Source organism: Pinus tabuliformis, chromosome 7 (genome assembly GCF_031772625.1).
Source record: "Pinus tabuliformis cultivar Carrire ecotype Pingquan chromosome 7, CPIR1, whole genome shotgun sequence".
NCBI lineage: Eukaryota > Viridiplantae > Streptophyta > Pinopsida > Pinales > Pinaceae > Pinus > Pinus tabuliformis.
The window spans coordinates 572,761,070-572,772,337 of NC_142293.1; the positions used below are offsets into that span (position 1 = coordinate 572,761,070).

Sequence of the window (11,268 nt, forward strand, 5' to 3'; positions counted from 1 at the left end):
CTTTGGCGCAGACGAGGCATCTGAGAGAGAGCAGCAGTGGGATGCCAGTAAGGCAGAGCAACAGCCAGGTAGACAGAGCAACAGAGACCCAAAGTCCAGGAAGGGAGCCAACAGAAAAGCTGGAGCCCCTTCACCGAAAAAACAGAGCTGAGCGCTGAATTATCCTTTCCAAGCAAAATTCAGGAGGCCTTAGGAATGACAGGGCCAACAACCCACCACCCGAAACCAGAGACGAGGCCTGAGACCAGATAATGAATCGACGAGACAAAGGCTACGAAACAACAGCTCGAAACCCACAACCCGAAACCAGAGACGAGGCCTGAGACCAGATAATGAATCGACGAGACAAAGACAACGAAACAACAGCTCGAAACCCAGGAGAGGAACGAGAGGGAGAGTAGGAGCCACTCCGCCAGGAGGGCCGAGCCAAGCACCAGAGTAACTTTCCCCCGCAAGTGCCGAGAGACCTCAAGAATAACAGAGCTCACCTCAAATAGCCGAAAATCAGAAATGAGGCCAGAGGCGAGGGAATGAACCAAGTGAAACAGCATAAATGACTTCACCGCATACTCGAGACATAGCCTGGCCTTAACCTTTTCTGGCATGCCTCGAGATGCTCCATCCATTACTATAGCATTAAAGAACACCACCTTCTGATGTAGGCCAGACCGTGCAAAGGGAAGAACCATCGCTGTAGACATGAAGTATGAACCAGAGCCGCTAAGCCGCTGGAATGAGAGCCGGTGAACCTTGCTCTGCGCGCATGCCAAGAGCTAACCACCTTACCTGTATTTAACTCTCTGTACTGGGTGGGCAGGTGTCGATCTACCTCGCCCCACCCCTGTCCCTTCATAGTTAATGCCAGCTCAAACACCCGCATCTGGGAGAAAATCTTATTTATAGAGTTGTTGATAACATAAAACTATATGATTTGTTTTTATTATTTTTTTTCTTCATCAGTGCTTGAAGAATATATTGTAAAACATGTACAATCTCTCTCATGCGTTTTTTGACTAGGTTCACTAGATGTTGCACTAGTTGTATACCTCTTTTCTCTACTAAAAGGTCTTTGTGATTCATTTTTAACTTGCACCTTAAATAATATATTATTATTTCCAATGACATCTTATCACAATCTCTTCCTTCTTCAAAACAAGTCCTCGTTGGTTTTAAAAAGATATATACGTACTCCAAATTTATCATTAACTGTCATTGTTGTAGAAAATTATGGTGTTTCCTAGCCATATCTTGCTTTTCAACTATCATAATCATTCCTTAAATACAAACCAATGTCATGTAGTGATAAATTGTTTTGCTATCATCCAAAACATAACAACCTTTTCAAAGACATATTCAACTACATTTTTATTAAGTTTTCCTTCCATACACATAACAACACAAAATATGTTATAAAAATCAAAATTTCCTTTCTACACCTCCCTTTTGTGTTTCTTCAATTTTTGCATGTTGAAATTACATATTTTCTATGGTATTCTCCTTCGTCACTCAAACATGCATATATCAATCACATACTTGTGCTCCATCTTATCTAACATGCATTTTATTACCTCTTCTTCCTCATATTTCTCACCGTTCGCATCATCACGGGATCTCCATTTATTGATTTTATCTCCAACTTGATGTTCCCATCCTCTTGTATTTACCATCATGTTTTAGTTGATCACCTCTTCTTGCTCATATTTATCACTCGACAAATCATCATGGATCTCCTTTCATTGATTGTACTTCCAACTTGTTGTTCTCATCCTCTTGTATTTCATGATCTTATGTTTCCCACAATTGTTCAGTTGATCACCTCTACTTGCTCAAATTTATCACACATTACATGATCATGGGATCTCAATTCATTGATCTTACTCCCATCCTCTTGTATTTCCCATCATTGTTGTTCACTTTCAGCACAATATAAAACTCTAAGATCTTCCTCCCTCTAAAATTTGTAGCTATTAAACTAATTCTCATAGCTATTGAGATGCTCCAAGTTGTTTTTACATGAGTGTTCGTAATACCTTGTATACACTCCCATCCTTCACTGAAATTACAAGATGAAATGTGTGAGATTTGTCTCATGAGATATGTCTTGTGCCTATACGACCTATAGAAGTTTCTAGTAGCTTATGAAAGGCTTATAGTTGTCCAATTGGAGTGCTTGTCAGAAAGAAGTAAGAGCCCTTACACTATATTTCATCTGGGCTATTTGGGTTTGTGGGAACAAATACATTTTTGAAAATCTGATTCCTGATGTACATTCCACAAGTTTTAAAATCATGGAATATTTTTAGGAGGTGAGTCCTTATAGGCCTAGAGTACACTGTTCAGTGGTCTCACTCATAGAGATTGATTTCTCCTCACCTGTCAGTTTCTTTGATGGGACATACTCACAGGGTGCATGTGGTTTTGGTGCTTACATTGTGATTGATCAATCCAAAGCTTTCAAATTTTATTGGTCAGGTGCTCAAGTTCCAGTTAATGGGCTGAGGTGTTGTCCTTTTGGGGAGTGCTAAAATTTTCAATGTGGCTTGCCATCGAGGATGTTTAGATCATTGGGGATTCCAAGTCTATCATAGAGTGGGTGCAGGGTAGTTCCTTGTTGGTTTTCCCTTCCTTATTCCATTGTCTTCAACATATCATGAGCTTGATAGATTCTTTCACCAAGATTTCATTTTCCTATATCTACTGGGAATAGACCACCATGGCTGACAAGTTGTCTAAGAGAGGTGTTTCGTCGATGTCAAGATTATTTCATCACAATCTATGGGTCAACAACAACATCCATGCTTAAGGTGTTCACTCAGTTTTTTTATTGGGTCTACAGTTTTGTCTTTTCTATCATAACCCAGGTATGTTTCCTATTTTGTTGGCTTTGGGTTGTTTAGGTTGTTGTTTTGCTTTTTATTTGGCTCGACAAGGGGTTGCCTTCTGTGTTTAGCAATATGTTTATTTTTTGAGATTGATATTTTTGTTACAATTTTGGACCATTGTTTCTTGTTTGGACTAGATCTATATGTCTTCGACCTATTTTATTTCCTTGGCCAAGTGTTTCATGATATCTTCTTTTTTTGTAAGCCAACACAAAATATTTCTATTAATAAAGATAATTTTTACATGATAACATATGTCCTCTAATAAGGCTGACCTGGGAGTATAGGTCTCCAACCAGGTAAGACAAAGTAAGCAAGAAAACTAAATAACAAAAGATTGAGAATGAAAAAACGAGATTACATTGTGATAACAATTGTCCATCTAAGGACTTTGAGACAGAATCCAAAAACAAACTACCATGGAATTGACAGACTGTACAACATCACCTGACTTGGGATTGTCTTCGGAACGAATCTTCTTTCCTTTCTTTCTGACAACGTTGGTACGGCCTATAGGAAACAGATCAACCAAGGTAATCTACATGGTATTGGTGAGATCTAAAGGTGTTTCCTTGTCAGATTCAGAAGAAGAAGATTCATTAACACGCTTCAACATACCTAAAGAGATATCTTTAATAACCAATTCCTTGTTTCTAGGGTAAACAAGGATCCCAGTCGAGTCCTCATAAGGATGATGTGTAGTGATAGTTTCATCTTGATCTCCTCGAAGCATATGATCATCGACGCCCTCATCCTATTTATCAAAAGGAAAAAAAGGCTCATCCTCGATAGGGGTCGATCATAAGGATTCCAACTTTTTGATTTAGACATTTTGTTGTGCTGCTTCATGGTGGAGATTGACCTAGGGCAGGAATTTTGTAAATGCCTAGTTTGAAGACAAATACGACATTGAAACATTTTATTCTCATAATCCAAGGATTGAGACTAATGGAAATCACCGATTTTTAAATTTATTTTATTTGGTAACACTTTACTAATGTCAAACTCCACACGTATTCTTTCGTAGGTGTACAAGACATACAGTCCTTGAGAGGTATTTGTGGCAAGGTAATGGCCCAAGGAATTACAAATGCCCTCAAAAACTGAAAAATGTCATAGATGGGCAAGGAAATTATGAAGCCAAAGCCAAATTGGAAGTTTGGTGATGACTACAATATAGGGATTAAAATCTGGAAACGAGGGGGCAATGAATGCACTGGCTTTGCCCCAAAACGAAGGTCCACCAGTTAGGGCCTTCTGGTAATCCTCTGATTCAGTGAACAACACTATAAAGAAACCCTTAGAGCAAAAGATAACCTTGCATTTCAAAGTCTATGACTCCTGAATCCACTTATAAAGGTTCACTAAATGTGGCCACAACCATTGAAGCAAAAATAGAGATCATTCTCTGAGTAGAGCTCAAGGAAGTACTCCAGAGAAGGGTGTGAAATTTCTACAGATGGAACATCCTCAAATTTGTCCACCTGGAATGGCCTATGTGTTGCTTGGGCATGTTGAGATTTGGATCCTAACTTGAGAACATCCTTGAAGGAAAGCAACTTTGAAGCAAAAGATGCTCCACCACCGTAAGCACCACCATTCAACCATGCAACAAGAGATATGGAAGCATCATTCACAATGTCATAATCTCTAATTACCTAATCCATGTGTTGTTGCCTTCCTTTGTAAATGAACCTAAACGAACCCACCTTAATTCCTCACAATGATTTATTTTTGTCTTTGAGGATGAATACATATCAGTTGCATTAACGGTGGAGCAGACAAATGAACCAGACATAGATCAAACAGAAATTGGGAAATTTTGGAGATAACTATCCCTATTTCCTTCCCCATTTGATTCATGATTTTTGTCAAACACATTTCTTTCCTGCCCACTTGTTCCATTTCCCTGGCAGACATTTTGCTCTGGCTTTTCAACAACCATTTGGCATGAATTCTTCCCTCCAATAGAAATCGAGAGTTGAAACCCGTAATTATCACTGAAACTCATTGTCATAAATCTACAAAACACCGTAAGAGGGCAAAGGAAATTGCTATTGAAACTCTAGCAAAGTTTGAAAATCTCGATAGAGGCTCCATTGGGGAGGCCGTGAAGAAGAGAAAAGGCATGGTGTTTTCCCGTTTTTGACTTGGAAACATTTTGATGGTCCTCAACGAGATAATAACTATAATTGCAAGAGAAATTGTGCAAAACAATGAGGGCTTCATGCCAAGCAAGAACTTCGACAACCTGAGAACAAGATGTCATTCACAATCCCTTCTTCATTTCCGACACTTTCAATGCAGGATCCAACCCGTTGACCATTAGAGTCTGGCCCCATTGCTAAAGTACAAAACCCTAAAGGTCAAATTTATCGTGCATATGGAGTTGAACGATGAGGGTGTGAAGCCTTTGCTTGCCATGAGTAGCCTTTTTTTCAGTGATTCATGATCTTATTCCAATATAACAACTTTTAATATAATAAAGGTAGTTAAATTTTTTCACTTGAAAAAAAATGAAAAGCTTCATTTGGTTTTGTGTTCAACCGTCATAACTAAATCGACTTGTGCGTTCCTTTTCTTGGTCAACTATGATTCAAGATCCCCTAACACACTCAAAGTTACAAGAAGGTATCCAAGTCGAATGGCTCTTTTGGCATTCTCCGTCACCATAGGAACTAGTACAACCACATTAAAAATATTAATGTGTTTGATATAGTTGTAGACTTCATAAATATAACAAAAAAACTATTGCAACATGAAGAATGTCTTACCAATGCACACATTTACCTAATTAACCATGTATAAAAAGGTTATGTGTCAACTTTAACTTGAGAAAGAAAAGGAATTACACATCTTATTATAAAGTGGACCATTTTGCTAAATAAAATTTGGTTATATATTAATTTCTTCATCTAATTAGAATATGAACTTATTAGAATTGGAATAATCTCAAATGTCTATGAAATTGGTGGGCGGGGAGCCCGTGGCATGAATATAATTTAACTTGAGGAAAAAAAAAGAATTACACATCTTATTGTAAAATGGACCATTTTGATAAAACAAGTTTGCTTATATATTAATTTCCCCGTCTAATTAGAATATGAACTTATTAGAATTGGAATAATCTCAAATCCTAAAAGATTATTAGTGAGTAGAGAGCACAAATCTATTATATAGAAAACCTTGGACAACCAAGTTTAATAGAAGAAACTAATATTTCAATCCTCATTGGGAGAGGACAACTCTGTTTATACATTAATTTCCCCGTCTAATTAGAATATGAACTTATTAGAATTGGAATAATCTCAAATCCCTCAAAGATTATTAGCCAGTAGAGAGCACAAATCTATTACCTAGAAAACCTTGGACAACCAAGGTTAATAGAAGAAACTAATATTTTTCAATTCTCATTAAAGGATGCAAAACGAAATGTGTCATGGAACACCCTAAATCTCAACCGCTGTTATATTTAACACTTCAAAACCACTTTCATGGCCACACTAAACTCTCCGTCAAAATCACATATCCGTTTAAGTTTTCTGTGGTCCTGGCTGTGCCTGGCAAATAAACTTGTATTTAACACTTCAAAACCACTTTCATGGGCACACTAAACTCTACGTCAAAATCACATATCCGTTTAAGTTTTCTGTGGTTCTGGCTGTGGCTGGCAAATAAACTTGTAGATGAGTATACACCGGGGAAAAGAGCTATAACTTAGCGAGAACTAGTAAGCTACCCAATCATTTTTTACTACCTCATAGAATTATAACACACACCAATAGCATTCTTGATATTTAGGTAAAAGGTGTGTGAAAACGGGCAAAAAAAGTTCAATGGCGAAAATAGACGGTGAGGATGAGTTGATGTATTATATGGTGAAAAGATCAGTTTGTTTCTGGTTTCTCAGAACCATTGTCCTGATTATAGAGTATAGAGTTTGTGAAGTCTTCATAGACAGCCAAAAATCCCAGGTATTTGCACCCTAGCAGACTCAAATCATTGGTTGTCTATGTTTTCTGTGCATTTAATAGACAGCACTTTTCCTTTGGACTTTGCAAGCAGCGCAGGTGAGTTTGAGTGCTGCTTATCCGACGCTTATCTGGAACTAGACAAATCATCATGCAGCTATTCCATTTTTTTTTTCTAGATTTGGTTCTATGAACAAGAAACACTGCTTCTCAACACTTCTTAATTTTCTTGCCCATACACTAGTTGTGTATACTACAGTGAGAAGCATCTGAGACACTAATATTACTAGTAATACTAACTTCAAGCTGAACTGTTACTACTTGGACACAATTAATTGATTCAGTGCACAAAGGTCTAGAAGAATTAGATATTTGCACCTTTTCTTCGACAGGTACTGGTATGAATTTGTACTCTCCACAGGGCATAAGAGGCCGCTTTTCTCGACTGTGTTCATTACGTATTATCTATTTCAAACGACCAGGCTACCTGCAAACCAATCATTAATTACTTTGTTAGCAAATTTTGTTTGCTGGAAAAACTTTAAGTTCTAAAGGGATACATAAATAGCTTTGATTTACGTTTAGATTATCAATAGGCAAATCTACGTAAGATGATAGCACTTCCAGAAGTTAAACAAACCAATCTTGACATGGACATGTATTCTCTAAACGTGTTGCGTTGTTCTCTTTTACCGTTATTCCTGTGATCTTCAGGTAGTTTAGAGATATATCTAATACATCAACTTTGAAGTCCTGCATATCTCTAAACCTGTAAAATATTGGATTCCTGGATATCCCTAACCCTGTAAAAAAACCGGCGTTTGTTACATATTGTGGAATGCATAGCTGTTTAGGTCAAGAAACAACAAAAAGCCAATAAATAACGATACCCAAAATCATCAAAAACATGGATATAAATCTATATGGTACAAATATCTAGTGGGATCTCACCATATAGTCGCAAATATTCAGACCAGAGAGACTCGTCTGAGATACATTGATCCGAAACAACCACGACCCTCTGCATAAATTCCAACTGCACAAAAGCAGAGCATATTTCCTCCAGCATATTAAGAATATTTGATTTCAAGCTCTTCCATCCCAGTTATAGATTTTAAAAATAATGAATATTTGTCAGAAACTTCACAGTTTTTCGATATTCTTGGCAGTCTTTAAGATCTCGTTCCCATCGTTTTTAGAAATAAGACTTCTCTTTGAAATTGATGCCCACGTCACAGAGGTCTCGAGCATCCACAGCTAAACAAAAATCATGAAGCAATATATACAAAGTTATCATAGACAGAAAGATATCAAAAACCATGAATTATTATACAGTGTTTATAAACAGTAACATTCCATGCTGTCTTTTAAGGCTTGATATATTGTACAGTGGGGAGCATAATCTCAGGAAAATCGAAGATTAGAATTTCCTCTCCGTCATTCAAGGAATCATGTTCACAAGTTCTGTAACTCTAACAAGAAGCACATTTAGATACATGCCTAAATCTATGCAACGACATACTCCTATTCTTTCCATTTCTTTTAAACTTCATATAGAATATGTAATCCCTGGATTTGAGGAGTTGTGCATGGGAAATTTATATCCGTGATCCCTGGATTCGAGTCGTTGTGCATAGGATTTTTATAATTGCAATCGCTGCATTCGAGTAGTTGTCCGTAGGATTTTGGTAATTGTAATCCCCGGATCTGAGGAATTGTCCATGTTTCATGGTTTGGTGGTTTCCCTATCAGTGAATAATCGACAAACTTTACTATAATATAATCTAATTTTTTAAAGGCAACGCAAGTATAACTATATTGAATGCCATCCTATTCATACGATGGAGAAAAGACAAATTTAATCCTGGATTTCGGGCGCTATCACCAAGCAAGACAAGTGTTCATTCCACTAACATCTTTGCAAGATTTATCACGACGATCAAACGACATATAGCCAAAAAGAAGGAAATGGAATCAATAGAAAAATATGTTTTATTCTTGGACCATTCATCATATGATATTGGAAAGCATATTAGGCATGAATTTCAACCAGAAAGTTGTATTTTTAACACTAACTATATCTCCGCAGCAAAATCAAATATAGTACCAACCTTCAAAGACATCAAGGTGATTTATAGACAAAAGTTCCATATCGGTGGCTGATACATATAAAACATGCTTAGAGAAATACAAAGTTTAGTTCCAAATCGCACAATAGGAAACGTTCGGTATGCCAGCAAAAGTTGCATCATATCTACAGTAAGGCCAATGACAGTTAAAGGAGATACGTTACTATTCTAACAATAATATACCCCAAACACGCAATTTAGGTCTGAGAAAAAAGTAATAAAAAAAAAACAAAGGGAAAGAGAACGGTCAAAAACTGCCTCCATTGCTGCCGTTTCCGCTGCCGGCTGCAGGCCTGGTTGAAGGATAAAGCGCAAAGACATGATTTGTCATCCCTAGTGCAGCAAGACCGGCGTCGTAGGAATCTCCGCTTCTCATGGCCAATTCTAGAAGCTGCTCTCTAGTGAGTTGCAGTTCGTCTCTAGAATTAGGGAATTCCGCTAAATTTTGCTGCTGCTGCTGTTCTTTGGCCATGGCATGAGTCATCGGAAGCCTGGAATAAGATGGTGGCGTGAAGCCTGCACTATGTGGAATAAGAATGGGTTCCACTGCGGAGGTATATTGCAGGAGATCTGCATGAGTAGCCGCCAATTCCTTTTGCAGCTGTTGCACCTGTCTCTGCAGAACGGAGATGGCTCCAACACACCCATAAACGGGGTCTTGCAAACGGGCTTCGGCTTCGTAGGCCAGAGAGTTCACTGCATCCTCCCGCTGATGAGGGGGCAAATCGTTCAGAATTTTAGTCACATTGCTGGCTCCGAAAATCTTGTGAACATTGGCAAATTTTTGAGGTTCTTCCGGAGGAAAATATGGAGCAAACACACAGTCCGAAGTACACTTTCTTCTAAGGAATTTGCAAGCAGCGCAGGGTGAATTCGAGGAAGCGCAAGCCATTTCTGCCATGGAAGATTAATCACTATGCTATACTTTGCCGTAAAGGAAATTAATTTCTGATACCTAAATATGACTAACGATTAGGTAAAGTGCACGAATCGAAATAATTATTTGAATCAGTACAGCAAATGACTAGAAAACGGATGATCCGCACCTTTTCTTGAGATATAGATTGTTGTGGATTTGTACAGTCCGCGGCCTGCAATTGAAAAGCAGTTTGGCTTCTCTATTTTTTAATTCCGAACGAGCTGAATAGCTGCAAGCTCGAAAATCGTCCGGGTGAGGAATCAAATTTCGATTGCTGAAAATTTTGCAGCCGGAGCAAATCTTTGCTTGCTTGATCGAGTAAAACGGCGGGCGTTGATGACTTGTCAGAGTATCAACCCTAGTGGCGATCTGGTCTGAATACTCGAGTCAAAATTGGGCGGAACCCTAACTTCTGCTTAAATAAGCATTATGTGAACAGTTAACCCTGAACGAAAACACTGTGCTTCAATTGTAATTTGGTACGTCTGTATCGCATTGGAATTGCCAATTTTGCCACAGCAGTTCGAAAAAAACAAAAGAAAAAAGAAAAAAAATCTTTCGTCCTTGAGTACAGCTGCCCAATCTGATACTGTTATCAACCCTCAAGGAACTGTAGCTTGGGGACCAAAACAGCCCATCTGTAAACAAGACCAATAGAAACCTAATTTTGATTTCATGGTCCTGCGATCGATGTCCGTGATTAGCGTCTGCGAAAAAATTGACTAAACTGAGATTTCAGTTTCCTCTAAGGCTCATAAACTTCTCTTGTTGGACCAGACACCAGACTGATTCGGAGGGAGGCAGTGTAGACAAACGGTTAAGTTTGGTAATGGTGCCATCACAGCCTGGATGAATTGGAAGATGGAGAAGGTACTGGAAGTACCTATCAGCTACTCTAAAACATTGAAACGCTCTGATGTGAAAGGAAGACGAGGAGGCGAGGAGGAAGATGGAGAGAGTATGGCCAACAGGACTTTAACCTGTCAAAAAATAAGGCAGCACGAAGGATGGGATTTTCGAGGGCATTTCCATCGCTCTTTTTAATTTTCTTTTGGGAAACCTCAAACTCCAGACTTTTACATGTAATTTATTTATTTTCCATCTGTAAATAAGGAGAATCGGCAGGTTCGATTCCGGGAAGCTATCCTATCCCCCACTTCACTCTCATTTCGTTTTGGCTGCCGGGAGGTAGACAGACCGGGCCCAGGATTTGAACCACCGACCTTTCACTGTCGTCCACTTAGCAAATATTAATCCAAAAGCATATACTATAAACTTGATTTACCTCGCCAAAACGTACGTAAGAATGATCTGATGGCGTTTGTAAAAGTACATATTCCCCAACAAACGCCGACATCCAATTGCAT

General features: G+C 38.4%; 1 pseudogene across 1 annotated transcript; it reads right to left on the reverse strand.

Moving 5' to 3' along the window:
• Nucleotides 1-8,868: 8,868 nt before the first annotated feature.
• Nucleotides 8,869-11,038, reverse strand: LOC149248716 (LOB domain-containing protein 25 pseudogene; annotated as a pseudogene). Its single transcript, XR_016265770.1, has 2 exons — nt 10,029-11,038; nt 8,869-9,876 (listed from the first exon to the last, which is right to left on the reverse strand). The product of XR_016265770.1 is annotated as an LOB domain-containing protein 25 pseudogene (transcript).
• Between the last annotated feature and the right edge of the window lie 230 nt (nt 11,039-11,268).